This window comes from Amborella trichopoda, chromosome 12, assembly GCF_054954075.1.
Source record: "Amborella trichopoda isolate Santa Cruz 75 chromosome 12, AtrichopodaSantaCruz75HAP2 v2.0, whole genome shotgun sequence".
In the NCBI taxonomy this organism is placed as follows: domain Eukaryota; kingdom Viridiplantae; phylum Streptophyta; class Magnoliopsida; order Amborellales; family Amborellaceae; genus Amborella; species Amborella trichopoda.
This window is the reverse complement of record NC_142347.1, coordinates 40,370,668-40,394,690: the sequence shown is the minus strand read 5'-3', so window position 1 is coordinate 40,394,690 and position 24,023 is coordinate 40,370,668. Positions and strand designations below refer to the sequence as shown.

General features: G+C 32.9%; 2 long non-coding RNA genes and 1 other non-coding gene across 6 annotated transcripts in view; 2 read left to right on the top strand and 1 right to left on the bottom strand.

Annotated features, from left to right (window-relative positions):
- Positions 1-15,002, top strand: part of LOC148779588 (uncharacterized) — a 19,526-nt gene extending 4,524 nt beyond the window's left edge. For both annotated transcript variants that reach the window (XR_016045844.1, XR_016045843.1), the window contains exon 2: positions 14,782-15,002. This is a non-coding gene — a long non-coding RNA (uncharacterized LOC148779588). The remainder of the gene's footprint in view (positions 1-14,781) is intronic.
- LOC148779587 (uncharacterized) lies at positions 5,786-24,023 on the bottom strand. Of its 3 annotated transcripts, none has more exons than XR_016045841.1 (4): positions 23,681-24,023; positions 18,415-18,509; positions 7,299-12,761; positions 5,786-7,203 (listed from the first exon to the last, which is right to left on the bottom strand). It is a non-coding gene; the product is annotated as an uncharacterized LOC148779587 (long non-coding RNA). The 3 variants fall into 3 exon arrangements; XR_016045840.1 differs by having other exon boundaries at positions 23,775-24,023; XR_016045842.1 differs by having other exon boundaries at positions 23,861-24,023.
- On the top strand, positions 15,691-15,762 carry TRNAQ-UUG (transfer RNA glutamine (anticodon UUG)). Its single transcript has one exon. It is a non-coding gene; the product is annotated as a tRNA-Gln (tRNA).

Genomic DNA, 24,023 nt, shown 5'->3' with positions numbered 1-24,023 from the left:
CAGGAAGAGCCGCTTAGGGAAAACGCTGGATTCTTGAACGTCCAGATTGCCATTATCCGTAACCTACAGATGAAAAATTTAATTAGGAATCTTAAAAGTAACAGTACAACTTCATCTCAAACACTTAGAGTGAAAAATAAGGAACAAATTATAATAAATGATATTGAAGATCATATTTCAAATTGGAATATACCAAAAGTACCAATACATGACATTTATCATAAGGGATCATTTAAATTCAAGATGGGTTATGCCATCAAGACAGTAGAAGAAAGTTTATCTGTAACTCAGAATCAAGAAGACTTTCAACTACTATCGAAAAAAGTTATTGAAAAACATAAAGAAAATAATTACAAATATTTACACATTGGTTTAATCCAAATAACAGATTCACTACTTGGCATGGTTGAATCAAGCCTTCATCAGGAGATTTATTGATGGGAGGTGTTTTTGCTTTATTTTTTATTATAGAAATAAATTGAGTAATGAATGCAATTTTGCTTCAATAATGAAGAAAGTAAGTGAACAACATACTTCTCAAAAAGAGCCTACAATTTCAGATCTCAAAAGAGAAATTAAAGAAATAAAAAATGAAGTACTCCAATTAAAAAATAGGATTAAATCTTTAGAATTACAACAACTATCTCAACTTACTGATACTGATGAAATGGAATTCGATCAACTTATGACATATGAACCAGATCCACCATCAGATATTCCAGAAACTTCAGAAGCCAAACCACATATAATAACAATTCCCTCTGTCAATTTAATAGACAAAATAGTAATTCAAAAATGGTTTGTCCAAGTCAAAATTATAGTTGCAAAAGATTATAGTTTTGAAACATCAGCCTTAATAGACTCAGGCGCCGACTTGAATTGTATCAATGAAAGGTTAGTACCTTCCAAATATTTTGATAAAACTACTCAAATATTAAATACAGCAGATGGAAGTAGATTATTTATCAAGTATAAATTATCTAATTCTTCTGTTTGTAATAATCATCAATGCCTTGATACACCATTTATCATGGTAAAAGGATTAAGCCAAGCAGTAATACTTGGAGTCTCATTCCTTACTTTACTATATCCTTTGACCATAGATCAAATAGGAATATCTTCAACTATTCAAAATATACCAATACATTTTAATTTTATCCATAAACCAAAATTAAAAGAGTTAAATAATGTCAAAAGTCAGTTACAAAATAAAGAAAGATTTCTTTGCACCTTAAAACAAGAACTTAAATATAAGTCTATTGAAGAACAAATAAATACTCCTTCAATTCAACAAAAAATCCAATCGATACAACACCATATAGAAATTTCTATATGCAGTGAACACCCCAATGCTTTTTGGGAAAGAAAAAAGCATAATATCAGTCTACCATATGAACAAGGATTTGATGATAAACAAATACCTACAAAAGCTAAACCAATACAAATGAATACTATCCTATTAGATATGTGTCGCAAAGAGATTACTGATCTCCAAAATAAAAAGCTCATAAGACCAAGCTCCTCACCTTGGAGCTGTGCAGCCTTTTATGTTAATAAGAATGCTGAAAAGGAACGAGGAGTTCCTAGGTTAGTTATAAATTATAAACCTTTAAATAAAGTTTTAAAATGAATAAGATATCCTATACCTAATAAAAAAGATTTATTGGATAGAGTTGCTCAAGCTTGTATCTTTTCTAAATTTGATATGAAATCTGGATATTGGCAAATCCAAATCCAAGAACAAGATAGATATAAAACAGCATTTAATGTCCCATTTGGTCAATATGAATAGAACGTTATGCCATTTGGTCTAAAGAATGCTCCATCTGAATTTCAGAAAATAATGAATGATGTTTTTAATGCATATCATCAATTCATGATAGTCTACATAGATGATGTCTTGATTTTCTCTGAATCAATAGATCAACATATTAAATATATTAATACTTTCATACATGCAGTCCGGAATGCTGGATTGGTAGTCTCAGCAAAAAAGATTACTTTATTCAAAACCAATATTAGGTTTCTTGGTCATATGATTCATCATGGAACAATTATTCCCATAGATAGATCAATACAATTTGTTGATAAGTTTCCTGATCAAATACTTGATAAAAAAGAACTCCAAAGGTTCTTAAGATGTTTAAACTATGTTAGTGATTTTTATCCTAATCTTGCTATCGATTCTAAGCCTCTATATGATAGACTCAAAAAGAATCCTCCACCTTGGACCCATATCCATACTCAAGCAGTACAGGTAATCAAGCGAAAGGTAAAAACTCTTGATTGTCTTTCCCTTCCACATCCCACTGCTTTCAAAATTATAGAATGTGATGCTTCTGACAAAGGATTAGGAGGTATTCTCAAACAGAAAATTGATAATCAAGAACAATTACTCAGATATACTTCTAAAGCTTGGAATACTACACAATTAAATTATTCCATGGTTAAAAAAGAATTATTAGCCATAGTTCATTGTGTTTCCAAATTTCAAAGTGATATTCTAAATCAACATTTTCTTATCAGAACTGACTGCAAGGCAGCCAAAGATATCGATAATTTTTCTAGAGATCTATGCCAAATTAATGATGATATTTTGGAGTTCTACACACATGGGTGTGGGAGGGTCTCATAGGATCATTACTCATATCATAAACCAAGCAATGTAACCAAGAATCCTAATCTTTTTAGATTTCTATTTCCCTTGGGAAATTTGTCAATATTAATTTCAATATCAATCACAATCTTACATAATATGAGATTTTCTTGTTTTGGGTGATTTTGGATATCACCAATATCTAACAATCTTCATCTTGATATCAAAATTACCTGCTCACCATGCCAACATCCGTTGGATAACTTTATTAATTTTTCATCTTTGGCTAAATAAATTGTTTCATCATTCTTGTTTGAAAGATTGTATTGGCCATCATATTTTTCGTCCTCAAATGAAACAATTGCAAACTTTGCCACTTATTTTTCTTCAACCGAATGCACAAACATTGGCTTCGTACTGAACAATGCACTTTGATACAACTTGTTAGGATTTAAGAATACTCTAAGATGTGGAAACAAGAACCCCAAAAGTTGGATACAACTAGGATTGTATATTTATCCAACTAAAAACAAAATAAGCAAGAATACGAGCATAATACGAGAACTGAAGCATAAAACATATATGCTACAAGAATCACAAATTTAGGTGGTTCATCTCAAAAGGGCTACAAATTATATCACATATTTTGGAACACATAGTTACTTTTTGGGGGCACATAAGATCGATAAATCCCATCGGGCAACTTTTTTAGACCCGTTGATCTCATGCCTCTATTCCACTATCAAACCACTGTCCAGGATGAGAACTTTGAGAGCAACATGTAATTTATCTTATTAAAAGGGGAAACCACTAAAAATCTACATGAAAACCGCTTCTCTATAAGAAACTAGCCTCTTAGTCTGTACGAAGCAACATTACAACCTTTATTTCCATATGACGCTCTTTTTCTCTAAGGGGAGTTCTTGCCTCTCATGCACACGCTCTTTTTCCTTAAAAGGAGGTCTTGCCTCTCGTACACATCAGGCCCCTGGCTCTCTTTGTCTCTCTAAAAGAAGCCACATTTTCATATGGTGACGTAAATAAGACACACCTATTCTTTTCTCTTTTATTTTATATATAAAATATTGGGAATCCCCATTAAATAGAAACTTATCATAGATGCTACATATATCTAAAAAAACAAGATTTTGGATATCACCAATATCTATCAATTATTTAATAAATAAACTAGTGCTGAGTTGGCGCTAGTAAAAAAAGACTCTAATTCGTAATTTAGTTTAATATTCGATGGTGTAAATTGCTCTATTTCTGGATTGAGCTTGTTGGCTGAAACTCAAGAAAATGGATAGATCTTAGGCGGAATTTGATTTAAAACTTAGTTGTCCAAATCCACTTAGAAAGGTGGCTGCCCTTTCGCTTTTTGGCTTGGATTCCATTTGGTTCTTGGGATGAGGTCAAATCTGAGATTTGGAAGACTCCACTCATTGCTCCGGAATGGGAGCATCTGGAATTATGAAATATTCTAATTATTGTTTGAAATATTTAAAAGAAGGAAAACGTTTATACAGAGCTGAGGCTCTAAACAATCAAATTAGAGCCCATCTCAAAATTTCACTAGAAAATGTTTTTCTGATGCCCAAATATTCTCAAATTGATCATCTTGACATCAAGATGCATAGGCATACGACAAAAAAAATAGATTTCAAGTTTTGGAAATAGTACATCTTGTAACACATTTTTGGACCGTCAATTTTCAAGATTCTAAAATTTGCATAGATCTGCTCGATCTACACTATTTTTGAAGCTTTTAAATTTTATAATTAAAGATATAAATATGTTTTAAGGCTATCACAAATAGTTTTAGTATTGAAACCACATTTCTCGACACTATTTGAAGCTGCACTTTACTTTGATTTATTAGAGCCTTGGCTCTATAAAACCCACACCCATATTTAAAACAATAGGTAATAATCCTGAATGAAAATGTTTTTTTTTTGGGTTATTTGAATGAAAATGTGAAACCAACTTACATCTTATCGTGAATGAAAATGTAAATGAGGCCAATTAAGTTTATGATGAAAATATTTTATCATAAATATTTTTTATTTGTTTCGGTGTGCCTTTATAAGAAGTGGTACCACTAATTTCATGTCAAATATGAAAAAATAAAAATAAAACAGTGTTACGCATGACATTATGACTAAATTGAGAGTAGTAACAACATGAATATTTCCACAATAAAAATCAAAGACACAAGTAAATTAGTTTAAGTGAGAATTATCTCTTCTAGATTCAGTTTATCTCCATTTACTCATGATAATTTATTATAACTACAGTTGGGATAAGGCTCGAATGATGACGATAATGAATTTACTATGACCATAATAACTTTGGTAATACTTCAGTAGAATTCAAATTTTCACAAAATTTTAAGTTTTTTGGTTATTTTCTTAATAAAATCCGTTTTTGATAATACAATACATGTAGTCTAAAAGCAAAATACTTGTTAGAAAACTACAGATGCCAAGTGAAATGAGGGTTTGCAAAAATTAGATCATAGAGAATGACCTTCCTGTTTTTAGGCATCCTAGGAGTATTGTCTTAAGACATTATTTTCCCTCTATAGTAGGCATAAGGTTAGGTTAGGTTAGGGGCTCAAATCTGCACTGATTTACCTTTTTTTTTATTTTTTGTTTTACTTTTTCAGAATGGCTGCGGTTTTGACGGTAGTGATGTCGAGTCCCATAAGATCTCTATCAGGGCCCAAACCCCTAGTGACTTGCCTCTTTTTACTTACCCAAAAAAAAAAAAAATAGTTCAGCAAAATTTATCCTGGCTATACTTAAAAAATTGAAGAACTATATTATATCTCGCATGTCCAATGCAAAACAATAGCAATTACACCATGCACTAGAAAAAGTTGAAAAGACAATTTGGAACCCTATCTATCAATGACAAGGCGACTCCTCATTTGAATGATATGAACCCCTTAACAGTCATTCACTGTTGCAAGTGTTATAACTAACACTCAACAATCACTACACCCAATAGTTGCCTCAACACCCTAAGTATGTAGTGTATAGTAATAGCCGTCTGGGAATGTCCCTAAGAGGGACTATGCTAGCAATGCCATTAATAACGACTTTGACTAATGATTTAGCAGCTGCTTACCATACTGTGTGCATGCATTAGATCTCTATGCACTAGTATAGCACATCAATGTTAGACTTTTAGGGAGACAAAAGTTCAAAGCTAGGTTATCAAGGTGGCGGAAAGCCACAAAATGACATCTTGAGTTCTATTTATACCACAGTTAAACAATCTTTTCCATGTTGATGGACCCCAAAAATGAAAAGGGAAATTCAAATCATTTACTACACCCAACCGTCATCTCAATGGGCATTGTACATAACGGCTACGTATACTCGCCCTGCAATGTCGCTGATGGTGATTTTGAATAGCAGCGATATTCATTACACTGTGAGCATCATCACAACTCACAAAGACTGTGATCGCGGCTCCGCTCACATTCGGGCATCGCTGTCTTTACACCCTCATAAACGTGCAACATGCAAAAGTGTCTCAAGTCCCCCCTCTCTTTGATTTTATGAACACAATAGAAAGAGTATTTCCATATGAATACACCACTTTTCTTTTTTTTTCTATTCTTCAATTGTGGGACTAAAAACCCAATGCTTCACTCTCTATGCACTTTATGAACAATTTAAAATGATATTATTGTCAAATAACAGTACTACTTTTCAAACCAAAATTGTTAATAACTGGGAATGGAGATTTTTTTTGTTTTATTTGATTATCCACATTATCATTTATAAAATTTTTAATGTACTTATTATACTAAACTGAAATAAAAATGTTAATACTAGTACTAAAATCATACATTAATTTCATACTTTAAAATCCTAATAATTTTCTGATTAATTGCAAATAAAAAGACAAACAGAGTAATATCACAACATAACTCCCCACCTATAGTATCATAATGGTAACTCTCACTGAATTTTGGTATTAAACTTTTAAATCCTTATCCCAAGTTCGAACTGGCTGCCCTTAAAAAACAAAAAGTGATTAATAAAGGAAATAATTTAGCCAAAAAAAGGAACAAAACTATGTGCATGGAATTCCCCTAGTGTTATGCTAGAATGGGAAGTGTGCCAGCTTGATGAAAGTGGTTCCTGACAACTATTTATGTCTGCAACTCTAACCATAAAAAAAAAAAAAAAAAACTCTTATTTTTGTAAAACACTACTAGAGTCGTTCTCAAAAGAGTCAAGACATGAAAAACATATTTGCCCACTAGTGCTGGCGGTAGTGGTGATTATGATCATTTTCTAGTGCATGTTGGTCCACAAAACCAGTAATAGATGAAGCTGCATGGACAACCAAACTGGACTTAAGAGACTCTAAAAGAAAAAAATATTAAAAGGGATTATATATATTATGAAATTATTTATTTTTTATACAAAGAGGTCATAATTACTTTGAGCCATCGTATATGAAATCTAATAGATGAAAGTGTTTCACAACGTTAGAGAAATTTGATTCTGAAATTTGTTATCAAACAATGACACATCTTCATCCACCCGATTTCGACCTCCTCTTCTTCTTCTTCTTTTGTGACCTCCCTATATCAAAATAAATAATCTTATCATATGCACTTCCGTATTAAAAATGTATTGTATTTATGGAGAAAGGAACTAGAAGTTACTAGACTACATACCCTATTTTTTAATGCTTCCATGCAAGGTGAGGCAAATCAAAATCCGAGTGACCCCTTTCCCGGCCCTGGAAATGCTTTTGAAAAGGCCTCGGCACCAACAAAAACAAGTGGGCATTGCAATGTTAAATGCGACCAAAAGTCATTTCAAAATGTTTCGTGTCTCAAAAGCAGCCTTTAAAACGTAAAGCAAAAGATGCCATTTATTTTTGTTTCAGATTTTTTTTGTTTCAAAGTGAGATTGTGGTTTAAACTTCGAATACTCCGAGACACATGAAATTAACGGCGACCAAAAAAACCAATCGAGTGGCCAGTCTTGAAGAAAATTTGTGTGATGTTAAAAAATCGACCGAGAATTTTACAAAACAAATAAGGGCTAAGAAATATGAGACCGTGGAAAAAATTTATATAAGGGTGAGGCCCTACACAATTTAATTAAGGGCCATCTCAAAAATTCATTACGAAAAGGTTGTTTCGATTTGAAAAACCCTCAATTCGATCATTTCGACCTCAATATGTAGAAACATGTGAAAAATAGATTTCAAATATTGGAATAGTACATCTTGTAATGTAAAATCTAGACTGCTAATTTTTACGAATTTCAAGCGTTCATTGATCTGCTTGATCTATACTATTTTTTAACTATAAATTTTATAATTAGAAATGAAAACAATTTCATGTCATCATAAAGAATTTCTAATAGTAAAACAACTCATTTTGGCACTATTTGAAGATGCACCCTATGTTGATTATTTAAGGCCTCGGCCAGATACAAACCACACCTTTTATCTTTTGCACATGAAGGTCACAATCATTACCAGTCATTAGCTGTCAAATTGAATTGGGGGAGCTTATACCCTACACAACTCCCACGGTATAAAATAAAGGAAGACATTTTTAATCTAAACTTTCAGAAACCGCCTGAATCACTGGATGATTATGTCTAAAAAAAAAAAGTTGAATTTTGAGTATTCTAATATTTAGATCTTACTTACCATTTGAAAATTGAACATTTTCTATTCATTATCGAGGCATTATTTGTTGGGTGCGGTTTGTAAGAGAATGAGGCCCTAAATAATCAAAGTAAGGCACACCTTCAATTATTGTCAAAACATGTTGTTTCAACGCTGGAAATCTTTGGGATGGCTTGAAAATTTATTTTCATCTCTAATTATAAAATTTAAAGCTTTAAAATAAGTGTAGATCGAGCATATCTACGGACAATTGAAAATCTTAAAAATTGACAGTAAAAAACATATATTATAAGATGCACTATTTCCAAAACTTGAAATCCAATTTTTCTCATATCCATATACCTTGAGGTTGAGATGGTCGATTTGAAGAGTTTTGGGCATCAAAACAACCTCTTCGCATCAAAACAACCTCTTCTAGTGAATTTTTGAGGTATGCCTTCAGTTGATTATTTAGGGCCCTCACGTTTATATAAACATTTTCCTTGTTTGTTTCAAGACCATATAGTACAAGTTAGAAATTTTTGTAAAGGTATACCTATAAAATTTAGTTAGAGACGTCATTTCGGCATAAAAAACCTTATGAGGGCTTCAAATCTCCTTTTATCCTCAATTATAAAATTTAAAAATTGGTATAACATTGAGCGGATCAAGAAATACTTAAAAATCTTAAAAATAGATGATCCAAATAATTTGTTACAAGATGCACTATTTTTGGATTTGGAATTCTTTTTTTTTTTCCTCATGTCCATTCATCTCAAGGTCTAGATAATCAGTCGGAGGGTTCTCCTATGCTGAAATACTCTCGAGTAGGATTTTTTAAGTGCACCTTACTTCAAAATATAGTTGTAACTTTATAGTATAATGATTTTTAGGTGCACCTTACTTCAAAATATAGTTGTAACTTTATAGCATATTGATTTTTTAGGTGCACCTTCAAAATATAATTGTAACCTTATAGAATATTGTTCGAAGAGGTTACATCCCAAAATTCGAGGTCCTAGGTTTTATCCAATGGAGGTCCTGGGTTTTATCCGATGGAGTAAATGGATAGTATGTTCCAATGAGAGGATAAAATCTAATGGCCCCAAACAATTCCTTATCCAAAATTTCAAATTTATGGAGGATTTTATCTCATTTTCACCTCTTCAATATGTTGGTTATGTTTGTCTTAACGTAGCTCAATGTGTCAATGGTGCCCCTTTTGCCGCCGTTGGGAGCTTGGTGCGATCGCACGACGCAATGCGTCCGTGTCCTAAGATCTGTATACGAGGTAGGGCCCACAGACTTAGGCCCCATGTTAAGACCTGAGAGCTGGGCTTCGTGGGCTCAAAAGATATTTGGGACGGTCTCGGTAGGGGTGGGAATGGGTTTGGTCGGTACTAGGTTGACCCGATCCGACCCACTGGGTTGGATTGGTTTTTGGTCTATAAATTAAAGATATAAAAGAATAGGATTATATACAAAGAGATCATTTACTTTTGATATAAGATGGTCACAATTACTTGAATGTATCATGAACTTCGAGAAAATTTCTTTTGAAGTTTGAGCTTGGTCAATGGAATAATTGCAGCAATCCAATTTCACATCCAATGGTCAAGATTAATATCTCACCTTGTACAAAAGGTAAATGATCTCATTCTATACTTTCCTTAAAAAAATATAGCTATTTTATTTGGAAAATGATATCATGCATTGTTTTGTAATAATATAATAAAACAATATTTGAAAACTATTTTAGGGCCATTTTGAAGCATGCATAATTTCCATTCTAATGAATAATCATAAAAAACTAAAATTTGAAAATACATCCTACAAAGTATTTTTTTTAGCTCAACTAACATAGGTCGTCCAGTACGGTACAACGCTTAGATCTATGCTTTAGAAAGATTTTTTTTCTTTCCAAATTTTTTAGATGGCTTTATCGTTAGAAAAACAATGATGAAAAAGAAACAAATGGTTTTCGAGTTGACCCCGACCTGATCAACAAGGTCTAAGCTGGATGAAGACTTAGACACGGACCCAACGTAGGTCGGATCAAAGTCAAATAGACCCAAACCTGACCCGTCGGGTCCAAAATCTAAGTCCAAACTAGGGCCCAATCCAGTCAACCCTCAGGTCTATTGGTTGATCCGATCGAACTCCCAACCCTAGGCCTCCATCAATCTATCAAATTTGCACCTTTTCTGGAATGAAGTGATGCTGCTCCACAATGTGTTTCATCCATGCATGAAACACCAGATTCTCCCAATGTCGTATGGCATTTTCAGTGTCCAACTTCTGTATGTTGCTGCTAGTCATGTATAAGCTGCACGAACCATACACTCTCTTGAATCGCCATAGATGCTGCTCACTACTCAACATTTGTCGTAGATAAGGTTACCATAGGTTGCTTCTTACTGTGTAAAGGAATCGCTCCGGACGCAGCCTGAACACATACCCTGTAGTTAATTTCCGAATCGTCGACTTACCCGCATAATTTGCATCACAAAGGCCAACTACTTCACTCAGCAAAACCCCAGTAGTAGAGAATCCCATCGTCAATCCTACCTTTCACGTACCGCAAAATATGCCGATCTACTTCGAGATGAGGCTTTTTAGGTATCTGTACAAGTCCAAGTCAAATATATTGCACTCCCTACCAGCTATTTGTACATATGCGTGTTCCTCTCCTGCATTATTTCTCAACTTCCCATTAACTTCAACAGAGATTGCTTTTGTAGTTCTCCATTCCAAATTTGTGTATCAAGTCCATTGCATACTTCTTTTGGCATCAGAATATATTAAGATGCCCCTATTTTTTTTAAGAATTCACCAACCTTAAACACGTGCAATTTGGTTACTTTCAAGAATATTTTTGAGGATATATTTGGGCAAAATGAAACTAAAAAAAGTAAATCATCTAATATTAATTGGAACATTTTAATCCCTTTAATAATATTTTTCATATTCTATAGGATAATATGAGATGCCTGAGAAATGTCGCTTCAACATGTCACTTACAAATGTAGCACTTGGTTACCTGACTATGTTATTACCAAGGCAAAAGTAATCCACATAAATGCAATAGGTTTATCCTAAATGTAATTGGTTATTTTTAAAGTTAGGTATTGTTAGCCTTAAAAAAAAAAAAAAAAAAAAAACCCTTAAGGTACTGCCAGGTGATCCAAGAGGTAGGTGCAACTAAAACTAAGGGCCTGTTTCGATTATATGCAAGCCACCTATGTGGTGGCCTTATACACAAACAGGCCATTATTTCATGCCTGACAATAGCATGAAAAAATGAATTCCCTTGAATGGTACATGCTGCTTATCAAGGATGGGGTTACAACTCAAAAGCATCATTTTGCTCTAATGGCACATGAGACATTTGCTTGGTGCTGCAACTTTGTAACTGCATCCAAATGATCTTCCACAGAAAATGAAAATGGTGATATTTATTTAGTCTCTAGAGCAAGATGCCAATGCTCTACAGATTGATCGAAGAAACCATGCAGCAAATATAGTTAGTCGAAGAGAAGTTTGTTGGCCGTGGATGTAGACATTTGTTGAACTACTTAAATCTCTATGCTTTGCTCCAAATTTTGCACACGCGCTCTCTTTATTTCAATAATTAAATTTTAAAATAATAAAATTCAATATACACTCTAGATGTGGTCAAAATGAATCCCATTGAACAATAAATTTAGATCATCCATTTGATGAATTTCAGAATCTAGGTCTTTACGAATTTAAAATCAAATTTTCCTTCGTTAATATTATTAATTTAATGACAATAAAACTATCTAAAATTTTTGGAAAGGAAAGTGATCCTTCTATGCCTTAGATCAATTCATCTTACTATAATTGATGGGCTATGGGCAAAAAAAAAACTTTCTAGGTTGTATTTTAAAATTTTGCTCTATTACTATTATTCATTAGAATAAAAAAGAGTTATATTTAAAAATTTGAGTCAAACAAATGACCTTAAAAATGATTTTTAATATTGTTTCATTATATCACTCCCTTTAACAAATATTTAGCACAAGTATTTTGTAAGGACCCGGACTTTTTCGGTGTAATGGTGGTGTGCTGGCGAGTCATCAGCAAGGGTGATCTAGCACGCTGACGCTGTAGTGCGCATTGCAGCCGTGCGCGATGCCGCCGTGCACGTTGCCGCCGTGCGCGATGCCGCCGTGCACGTTGCCGCCGCCAAGCGCGTGATGCTACTGAGCTCGCGACGCTGCCGAGCTCGAGACGTTGCCGAGCTCGAGACGTTGCCGAGTGTGCGACAGTCCATGAATGTTTGCATGCCTCTTGCGTGCCCTATGGCATTTGTATGCCCCTAGTTTGCCACTTGTCTATTGCTTGCTGCCGCCAGCTCTCTTTGCTTATTTAAACCTCACCTTCAGACCCCTCCATGAAACTTTTGCTCTCTCTCACACACATCCTCCCTCTCTCCAAGTTAGAGCTTTGAGCTTGAGCCATTCTTGGAGTTTGGCCTTTGAAGAGAAACCTGTGTGAAGCACTTGGGCGTCTCATTTAGTATTATAAGTGGATCTAGTTCTATGTTCCATACTTTTGTTTAATTACCTTATTACAAGTATGAAATTTCAAGCATGAATAGGGATGTAACTGAGAATAGGGATGTGATAGAGAATATGAAATCTGGTTGTATGTGCTCTGTTTTTCCATAACCATGACTCCTTTTTGTGTAAGTATTTGAGCATTGAAAATATCTCAGATGATCATGAAATTTAATGAGAAAGTGCCATTTGAATCTATTTTAAGATGGAAAAGGCCTCATGTGAATATCTCTTTTGGTTCGAAAATTATCAGTCATTTTTGAAGTATGCCATAAGTGTGAAATAAATTTCTAGGAACCTTGTGTGTTTTTGTGTACCATTGTGCACTAATCAAAATATATCAAAATGAGCTCAAACTACTTCTAAATGAAATATATAAAAATTGTTTTGGAACTATGATAAAATTTCTTATGGATTGGAAGTTATTTCCATTTTTGTACTAGGATGTCACACTAGAAAATTTTGCTGTGAAGACATAAATTTTCTAGAACTCTGACTCCCTTTTGTGTGATTAATTGAGTATAAAAAATATCTCTGTTGATCACGAAATTTAGTGGGAAAATACCTCTTTGAGTCTATTTTAAGATAAAAAAGACTTCTTCCTAATATCTATTTTGGTTTGAAAGTTATGAGTCATTTTCTGTGGTATGCTGGGATTGTGAAATGATTTTTTAGGAACTCTGTAAGTATTTGTGTGAAACTGTTTATTGACCAAATATATAAGAATGGAGTCAAATTACTTTTAAATGAAAAATAAACGAGTCTATTTCAAAAATGGTTTTTGAAGCATGATGAAATTCTCTGTAGTTTGAAAATTATGTCAGATTTAAGATATCACCCTATATTTGCTGCTGTGTAATACCATAAGTTTCACTCGAAATCACCAACAGTTCGGCAAACGCTAGGCCAATATTTAAGGGTTATTCTCTTCACGAAAGTTGCGTTTTACTGAGCTTGTTGATCAATTAAGTGCATGACACGACATGATGATGTCTCTCAAACTAATAAGCATAATAATATGATTGTATGCATGACACGCCGATGTTTTACGTAAGCATGGCAATGTGTTGTTAATGAGATATGTGAGCATGATAGTAAGACATGCTCAGGTATGAGATGTGAAAATGATTATAATACATGTTCTATGGTGATATGTATGCATGATTTTGAGACCCACTAAGTGATATGTGATAATTTCCATGTGATAAGACCTGTGTGGTCTGCTATGTGATAAGTGATAGGTGCTAAGTGCTATGTGATGAACAAGACCTGAGTGGTCAGACCTTGTGCCGACAATTGAATTTTTTTTTTTCCTGACTCCCTATGATAGGACGAGAGTTGGGATGGTGTGTATTGGGAGGGTCGCACCCCCCAAATTTTATGTGGGCACTACACATTGGGTCATCCTTTGGTAGTATAACCTCTATCACCAAAAGGGTGTAAGGAGGACGTCGTGTCTTGTAAGGCTACAACCTATCAAAAGCCCCAAAGCGCGCTAGGGGACTGTGTGTGTGAAGATATTACAAAATAGGTAAACCATTTCCTATTGTTTTCTCTCCTGAGTGATGGTAGAAGTCCTAAGCAATGTGATTGGCTTAGTCAGATGGATAGGGCTTCTACTTCGGGAGTAGAGGAAACCAGGGAATGAGTTTGTTGTAAATTGTTGTTACTTGCCTAAATATGTCGATTCTGTTAAGACTTGCTTGGCGGAATAACTTTATGAACCTCTGTTTAGTATCATATATGATTGCTCTGATTTTTCATTGTTTTAGTATGAATTTTGCACTACACACTAGTAGAGTTGATTTCGACACATGGCTCATGTTTGATAAGAATTGCATAACATCTTGTGTATTGTTATAAAAGAAAATGTTAATTGGCAAGAGGGCATGACAACTTGATCTATTTAACGGGCTTTATAGCTTACTCTTTCATCTTTCATCCTTGTAGAGTGAGAGCCGCAGGTGGAAGATGGATAGTTTAGCGATAGTGGCCTGCGGTTGGAGCTCCGTGCTTTTGTGGAAGTTTTTAATTTCAATTGTCCGTTTTGGATGGCAGTAGCCATATAGTCAATGTCCATTTTTTAAATCATGTAAATGTTATTGGGCCTTTGGAGCTTTGGATTTATTTGTAATACTTTTGGATCTCCTTGTATATATATGAAGTCTGGAGCTTGGTTGTCTAGTTTTAGTTTGTGTTCGTGTGATTGGAGTTTTATTCTTCTTTCGTGGTTTGCTTTGATTCATTGTCTTAAAAGCGTTGAGCACACTCTCACCTGAGTGGCATTCGCTGCCTTTGGTCGCAATCCCACGCTCTGTTACCCTCCGAAAAGTATGGTAGGACGGTAGGGGGTGGGGTCGTGACATATTTTTTAATTATTATTAAAATTTCAAAATACTCCTCTTTTGTGGACATTTTAAAAGTTAAGTAGTTGTGAAATACTAATAGTGCATTGGAGGTCCCTCGAGCTTCCCAAAAAAAAAAAATTGTACAACGATGAAGACATCCAAAAAAAAAAACACACACACAGGCCACATTCACCTTTTTAAAGGTTACAACCAAAAAAAAGGAAGAGGGCCTAAATTTTTTATTTTTTATCTTTTTTTTTTTTTTTTTTTTGCCTGTTTGGCCTTTTTGGGGTGGAGGGGGATGGGGTTTGAAAAAAAAAACGAAGGCTAAAGTAGTAGTGAAAAAACCGGGATGGCTAAAATAATCATGAGTAAATTAAGGAAATGTTAAAAACAATGTTAAGCATTCGTGGAAAAATCAAAACGATGAAATGCTAAAAAAGGAACAAAAGTTATACAGCATCGAGTTTTTTATACAAATATCTATTTGTATTCAACATTGATATTGATAGGTTCTATGGTGTAGTGGTTAGCACTCTGGACTTTGAATCCAGCGACCTGGGTTCGACTCCCGGTAGGACCTCCTTTATTAGCTTTTAACGTCTCAGAAAATAAATGTGTTTAGGGTCATTAAATAACGGCTCTTATAGATCGAGTACTAGGCGGCACTAGCATAGTTAACAAGTCTATATTTACAACAGGATTTTATGAAAGAAGTGTTTGATTTTTTTGGATTCTCATAAGAATTCAAATAATCAATTTTTTTGAATGGGACTGATATAAATATGTATTTTATTATTTTTTCAAAAAATATTAAAAAAGAACTTGTTTTGTATAACTTTAGTTCTTCATTTATTTTATATTATTGAATTTGGGTTAAAAGATAAACACATTAACAATGGAAGAAAACTAAGAATCTTGATTTAACAAAAACTTTTCATCAAAGATTTCATCAATAGGTTCCCTTAAAAAAATGTATGAAAAAATACAAACAATATATTCTCTAAAATAATATAATATCAAAACAATCTTATATCTCAAAACAATAGATAAAGTCAGAAGAATAGTAGCCCAAAAGAAAATGTTTTATTCTCTTTAAACCTATAGCGTGTTTATAAAGAGCAAGAGAGAGATCCGGTGACACTAAAGATTTAGGCATCTAAGAATTCAATGTGAGATTTGAATTTGTGTATACGTTTTGTTGCGTTCTTTATGGATAAACGAGTTTCATTAATTTCATATTTTTTTATTTTTATTTTATTGATGAAAACAACATAGCATTTTGGATGGACCACTATTTTATATATTTGGTCTTTATGCTTTGTTTTAGTTAACTGCAATCCTACGTTGAGGGTCTCTTTTGTTTTGTTTTTTTTAAATAATCATATACCTTGGTTTATGGTTTTTGTTATTTACTAATACAATTTTTTTGTTTAGTATTATTGTTGTTGTTTCATTTTATACTCCCAATAAATCTATGACAAATATTGTTGCTGGATTTATTGAAAGTTTAGACAAAAAATTATCAAGTATTACTCTGATGACACTAGGTAAGGCCAAAAAATTATTGTTCAATGGCCTTCATATATATATATATATATATATATATATATATATATATATATATATATATATATATATATATGAGTTTATATATTTATGAGCAATGATCCAATGCAACAGTTGTATGATAGTATAATGCAACGACACTTCTAGAAAACCATGTTTATGGTATTTGTATGACCTCAAATTTTGTACACACACTCTCTTCATCTCAATAATCAATTCCCCCAAAAAAGAAAAGTTCAATTTGAACCCTAAATATGGTCAAAATGAGTCCCTTTAAAAAAAACGAATTTAGACAATTTATTTTGTGAATTTCAAGATCTTAGCCTTTATAAACTCAAAATCATTTTTTTCTTTTTTAACATTGTTCATCTAATAATAAGAAAGCCATCCAAAAAATTTAGACATGAAAAAACCCTTCTAAAGCCTACATTTAAGCATCTCACAAAAATGAACGGCCTATGTTAATTGGGATAATAAAATACTTTCTATGTTGTGTTTTCAAATTTATTTATTTTTGTAATTGTTCATTAGAATGAAAAAAGTGTATATTTCAAAATTTGGATCAAACAAATGGCCATAAGATGGTTTTTTAAAGTTGCATCATATTACTATACAACGGTTGCATAAAATCACTGCCCTAAATATATATATATATATATAGGGAAATGACCTTGTAAGACCCTCCCATATCCCATACCCATATGTGTAGGACCCCAAAAGATCACCAATTAAAATTGGCACATATCTTTAGAAAAGTAAAGTGCCACACTCATGTGATAACTTTTCTAAAGATCTGTGCCACATTTAATGGTGATCCTTTGAGGTCTTACACACATGGGTGTGGGAGGATATCATAGGATCATTACTCATATATATATATATATATATATATATATATATAATAGTTTTTTTGGTTGGTAATTCCATATTCTATTGTGATAGAAACACCGTTGTGATGAAACATTGAAAGCTACTTTGTTGTGATGCGAAATGGATAAATATAGAACACTTGTTTATAGTTCTATGTCCATATGTACATGTATGTGCGGTTTGTACATAGCTGAGGCTATAAATAATCAAAGTAAAGCGCACCTTTAATAAGTATCGAGAAATGTAGTTTCAAAACTGGAAATCTTTGTGATAGCCTTAAAATATATTTTCATCTTTAATTATAAAATTTAAAGCTTAACAAATAGTGTAGATCGAGCAGATCTATGAAACCTTGAAAATTTTGAAAATTGATGATCCAAAAATGTATTATAAGATGCATTTTTCCAAAACTTGAAATCCATTTTTTTTTTTTCTCATGTCCATGCATCTTAATGTTCAGATAATTAATTTGAGGTCATTGGGCATCAAAGCAATTTTTGAGGTGGGCTCTAATTTGATTGTTTAGAGCCTCGACTGTTTATAAACTTTTTTCTAAAGGTTAATATAAAAACAAAAAAACAAAAATTGTGCAAGGTGATGTCAATAGAAGAATATTAGCAAAATTAAAAAGAAATGCAATTGGCGCTCATCCGCTTACTAGTCCCTAATGTTGAAATCTTGAGGGAAGAGATGGACCCCTCTCTCAGGATTACTAGCGGTGTCGCGATACTTGGGATTGTAGAGATCAGGTCCTTTCCCAGAATAATGAGAACTCAAAATTGATTATATGGTCTACCTGTCCATGGTCATGAAACCCATCTTACAGTGGCATGAAATGAGGCTATTCTCCAACGTTCGGTTTTTCTTTTGAAATCTCTGAGAAATATGGCCCTGTAATCATAAGAGGCGGGTGGTTATTTTCTACCCATTAGATAACGATACTTTATCTCTCTAAGAAGCCTCCCTAATTTAGTGATAAACATTAAATTATAAGAGAGAGAAAGATGATACGATTAAAGGCCCCATGGGCACACACACGTATCAACATCTCCCACTTGGCCATGAGGGCTACATATATTGAAATATCATAAAGTTTTTACCACTTAATGAGTTTAAAATTTATGAGCATATTTTTGTCATAAGGCTTTTAACACTAGTGCGGTTATACATGTCATAACAAAAAATATCTAAAGTCATATCATGGGGTTTCTCACACTAATGCGGTTTTTCCTCACATGACCAAGACATCAAAAAAAAAGATCTCATTTGTGAGTTCCAGACTTAAATATTCTTAAGTCCCATCTAAGCTACATGCTTTGATAATATTTCTGCACTCAACCCCTTTGTTAAAGGGTTTGCAATCATATCTGAAGATGGCAAATAACTTACAGTTATTTCATTCTTTTCAATAATATCTTAAATATAATGATAATCAATTTCAATGTGCTTACTCATGGAACTATATGCTTCATTTCTAATTGATGAAATAACAGTTTGATTATCACAAAAAATTTTAACAGGTCTGTCAATTATATCCAGCTTCAAATCATTTATGAAGCGTTTAATCCATACGACATAAGTTGTAGCAATGCTACAAGCAATATACTCAGCCTCCATAGTATACCGAGCTACACAACTTTGTTTCTTGCTAGACCAAAAAACACATCTACCTTCAAAGAGGAATACAAATCATGAGGTTGATTTTCTATCATCTGGGTCTCCTGCAAAATATGCATCAGAGTAACTAAGAACCTCTAAGTTGTTAGCTTGGAAGCACAATTTGTAATTTTTAGTTTTCTGAATATACCTAAGTATCATTTTTTTGGCTTGCCAATGAGCCATCATAGGATTACTCTGAAATCTACTTACAAAACCATATGCATGACTCAAATCAAGTCTCGTACATAACATAGTATAATTTATGCATCTTATAGCTTGAGCATATGGAATTCTTTGCATTTCAGCTTTATCATTATCATTTAATGGACATATTTTCTTTGATAATTTCAAGCCTTTACAAACGGGTGTATCTATGGGCTTGCAATTTTTTCCATCTTAAATCTCTTTAAAGTACTTTCTAAATAATTTTCTTGAGAAAAACATAGAAGCCTTGAACTTCTATCTCTTGTTATCTTAATGCCCAATACATGTGAGGCTTCTCCCATACCTCTCATCTCAAAATAGAAACTTAGCCATGATTTGGTATGATTAATCATGCCAATATCATTATCGGCTATCAAAATGTCATCCACATATAGTGATAATATAACAAAATTGCTCCCACTATTTTAGGCATATACACAATGGTCTAACTTTTTGGCTATATGACCAATTTCAGTGATTATTTTACTCTTTTAGACCATATAAAGATTTTTTAAGTTTGTATACTTTGTCTTCTTGGTTTTTAATTACATATCATTCTACTTGTTTCATATATATATCTTCTTTTAATTCTCCATTTAAAAAAGGTATTTTGACATGCATAAAAAATAATTATAGATCATAATATGCAACTAATGCCAAGATAATCCTAACAGCTGAAAATTTTATAAATGGAGAATAAGTCTCTACATAATCTATATCCTCAATTTGGTTAAATCATTTAGCTATCAACCTAGCCTTATATTTATCAATGGATCCATTTACATTAAGATTTTTCTTTAGGATCCATATGCAACCAATGACTTTTCTATCTTTAGGGAAGTCAACCAACTCCCAAACTGATTTCTTTCAATAGAATCAAGTTCATCATCCATGGCTTTAGTCCATTCAGCTGAGTCATGTGAGCTAATAGCTTCACTGTAACTTTGAGGTTCATCTATTGTATCTTCACTCAAAGGAAAATAATTATCTTCATTCATAAATACATAAAATTCTTCTAAAGTCGTACATGAGGCTCTAGTTCTTTTAAGTCTGTCAGGTATACTTTATTTAATTGAATCATTATCACTAAATGTAGAGGGAGTCTGAGTAACAGGGTTTTCCATACCCTTATGTTTATCAAATTTCATGTAAGTCAACAGGCTTATTTAAAATATTTTTTTCATCTATATTTTCTAAGAAATGAGCATCACGACTCTCTACTAATGATCTAGTATCATGGTTATAGAATCTATATCTTTTAGAACTTTTTGAATAGCATATAAAAGAGCATTTTATAATTTTACTTTGTAATTTATCTCTATTTTGTGGTGGTATAAGCACATGTGCCCAAGAACCTCAAACTTTCAAGATAGTAAAGTCAGGTTTCCTACCTGTCCATAATTCATATGGGGTTAAGTCTATAGATTTAGTTGGAACATGATTAATTATATACATTGCAGTGTTGAGAGCCTCACCCCAAAAACGAAGTTATAAATTTGAATGGCTCATCATAGACCTAACCATGTCCATTAGAGTTTTATTTCTTCTTTCAGCTACGCCATTTTGTTGTGGTGTATATGACATAGTTGTTTGATGAATTATACCATGCTCCTTATAAAATTCGTTAAATAAGGCGGAGTAATATTCACCTCCCCTATCTATTTGAAGAATTTTAATATGTCTACCTAACTGATTTTCTACCTCAGGTTTATATTCTTTAAATGTTTCTAATGCATTTAATTTCTTACTAATTAGGTATACATATCCATAACGTGAATAATCGTTCATAAATATTATGAAATATTCCATACCTTTATGTGTTTTCACATTTAATGGGTCACATATATCAGAGTGAACAATACTAAGTAGTTCACTAGACTTTTTCCCTTCAGCGAAAGGCTTCTTAGTTAATTTACCATAAATACATGACTCTCGTGTTTTGAACACAATTTCTCCTAAATTAGGGAGCAAGCCTCTTTTAACCATTTGGTTCATTTTGTCTTTATTTTATATGTCGTAATCTTAAGTTCCATAAATATGGATCATCCATACATACATAAGCATTAAAAGAGGCATCAAAGAAATGAACTTTTATTAATATTCTATCGGTGTAAATTGTCAACTTTAGTATCGTACATCAATGCTCTATAATACTTCTTAATGGTAATCTAACCAGACCTGAATCTTATTTCATAACCCTTGTCGTCTAGCCTAGGGACAAAAATCAAATTACGCCTCATATTGGGCGTATACAATGTATCAGTCAATAAGAGATTTGTTCTTCTTGGTAAACACAGCTTGAAAGTACCGATATCTAGTACATCGCAGTAGGTGTCATTTCCCATGTAAATCCGCTGGTTACCGACTGCAATCTCCTTTAATTTTGTAAATCCATCCGTAGTCTTCGAGACATGTCGAGTGGAGGTTGAGTTGACCTACCAATTTCTCAAGTCATGGTCGGCAACTATTGATTATAAGACTACGCATATCAAGTAATTTCTCGTATTTTGATTATTTCGAGCATGATTGTTATTCTGGTTCCTATTTTTGCTTTTCTTCTTAGGACAATTAAATTTGATTTGCCCAACTTCTTTACAATAAAAACATGCTTTCTCAACCTTATTCTTTTGATTTTTAAAATTTCTTCCATTTTCTTTATATCTATTATTTTTTTTATTATTGTAAGGTTTCCTGAGGATCTGAGAAGATGAACTTTGGGAAAAGTGCAGCTCATTTGACTTCTTCCTCATTCTTTTCTCAGCTTCAATACAAAGATGCATGAGAATATTCAACATGGTTATCCATTGTGCAAAATGGTTCAATGCAATTACAACATACTCCCAAGATGGAGGGAGACTGTTGAGGACAATGGACATTTGCATGCGATCGGTGATTGGATTCCCGGCTGCAGCAAGGTCATTTGCGAGCATTGTCATTTTATTGACATGCTTGTTTACTGAGTCCGATTCTTTCATTCTGCAAGAATTGTATTTTTCTAATAATAATTGCACATGGGTCTCAGTAGTGGCCTCATATTTTTCAGATAGAATACCCATCATGCTTTGAGCTGTGGTGTGATCCTTAAAGACTCTAATCAAATCATCTTTCATAAAGCTCAACATAGTAGTCCTAGCTACTTTGTCATCTTCTAACCATTTTTCAAGTCGCCTTCTGGCTTGATCATTGGCATTAGGCTCTAAAACTCGTGGTTATGTTTCTAGGACGTAATCTACCCTATCTTGAAAAAGAATATATCCAATTTTTCTTTTCCATATAGAAAAATTGGCCCCATTGAGTTTTTCAAGTTTGGATAGTTTTGACATGACTAGCCTAGATATCATTTTGAATTTTTAGGCAATACATAAGTTCAAAATTTTAATTATGTTTAAGAAAGGGTTATCTGCTAGCTAAATCAATAAGTTTGTCGACTCTTAGTGAGCAATAACCTCAAAGAAAAATTTTCTCGAATAGTTTATGTTCGCATTGCTGTGATGCAACAAAAAATCAATAAAGGCAACAATTACTTTATCTCAAATCTTGCAAAAGACTAATTTTAATAAATATATGTTTTAGCTCTAGAGAGAGATTCTACAATAATATTTAATATTTTTCAACAAAAATATGACATAACATAATCACAAAAACTTGTGCTCACTAAATCATAAAATTTTATCACTGAAAGAGACCAAAGCATATGATAATTGTGCTAAACAATAACAATTATTATGCAAATAGAATATGTAGAAATATCCTTAAATCCTAGTTAAAGCATATAAAAAAAAATGTAGCAGCAAAATAAAAATAAAAATAAATTATTGGCTGCAGTTACATGTGTCTTTGTCTTGTCTCTAAAATTCCAGCAACAATTCAATGCCTCTAAAAATATCTATAGTTTTGACTTTCTAAAAATTCTAGCAATAACTCTATCAGTCACCGACTTAATACATATGGGAACAATGAATTATTCAGATATGATGGCTATATATGTATGAGTGTCAATAATTTTTATCAATAAGATATATATGAATCACGTAGGCAAGAAGGTGAAATAAAGTAGAGGATTATGCACAAAAAAAAACAAAAAAGATATATATATATATGAATCAATAACTTTATCAATAAGAGCATCAAGATTGTAAAATTATCAATAAAGTTATCATCCAATATATATGAGCGTCAAGATAGGGGTAGTAAAGTACCGTGCACCAAAAATCCTTAACAATGGAAAAATTACGACTCAGACAATTGTGACTCACAAAGGAAAAAATTACGACTCAGGCAATTGTGACTCACAATGGAAAAAATTACGACTCAGGCAATCGTGATTCACAACTCAGGTGACAGCAGTAGAGAGCCAAAATTGAGAGTAGAAAATTTACAGCTGCCTCACTCTGATACCAATGTTGAAATCTTGAGGGAAGAGATGGACCCCTCTCCCAAGATTATTGACGGTGTCGCGAGACTTGAGATAGCAGAGATTAGGCCTTTTCCCAGAACAATGAAAACTCAAAATTGATTTCGTGATCTATCTCTCCATGATCA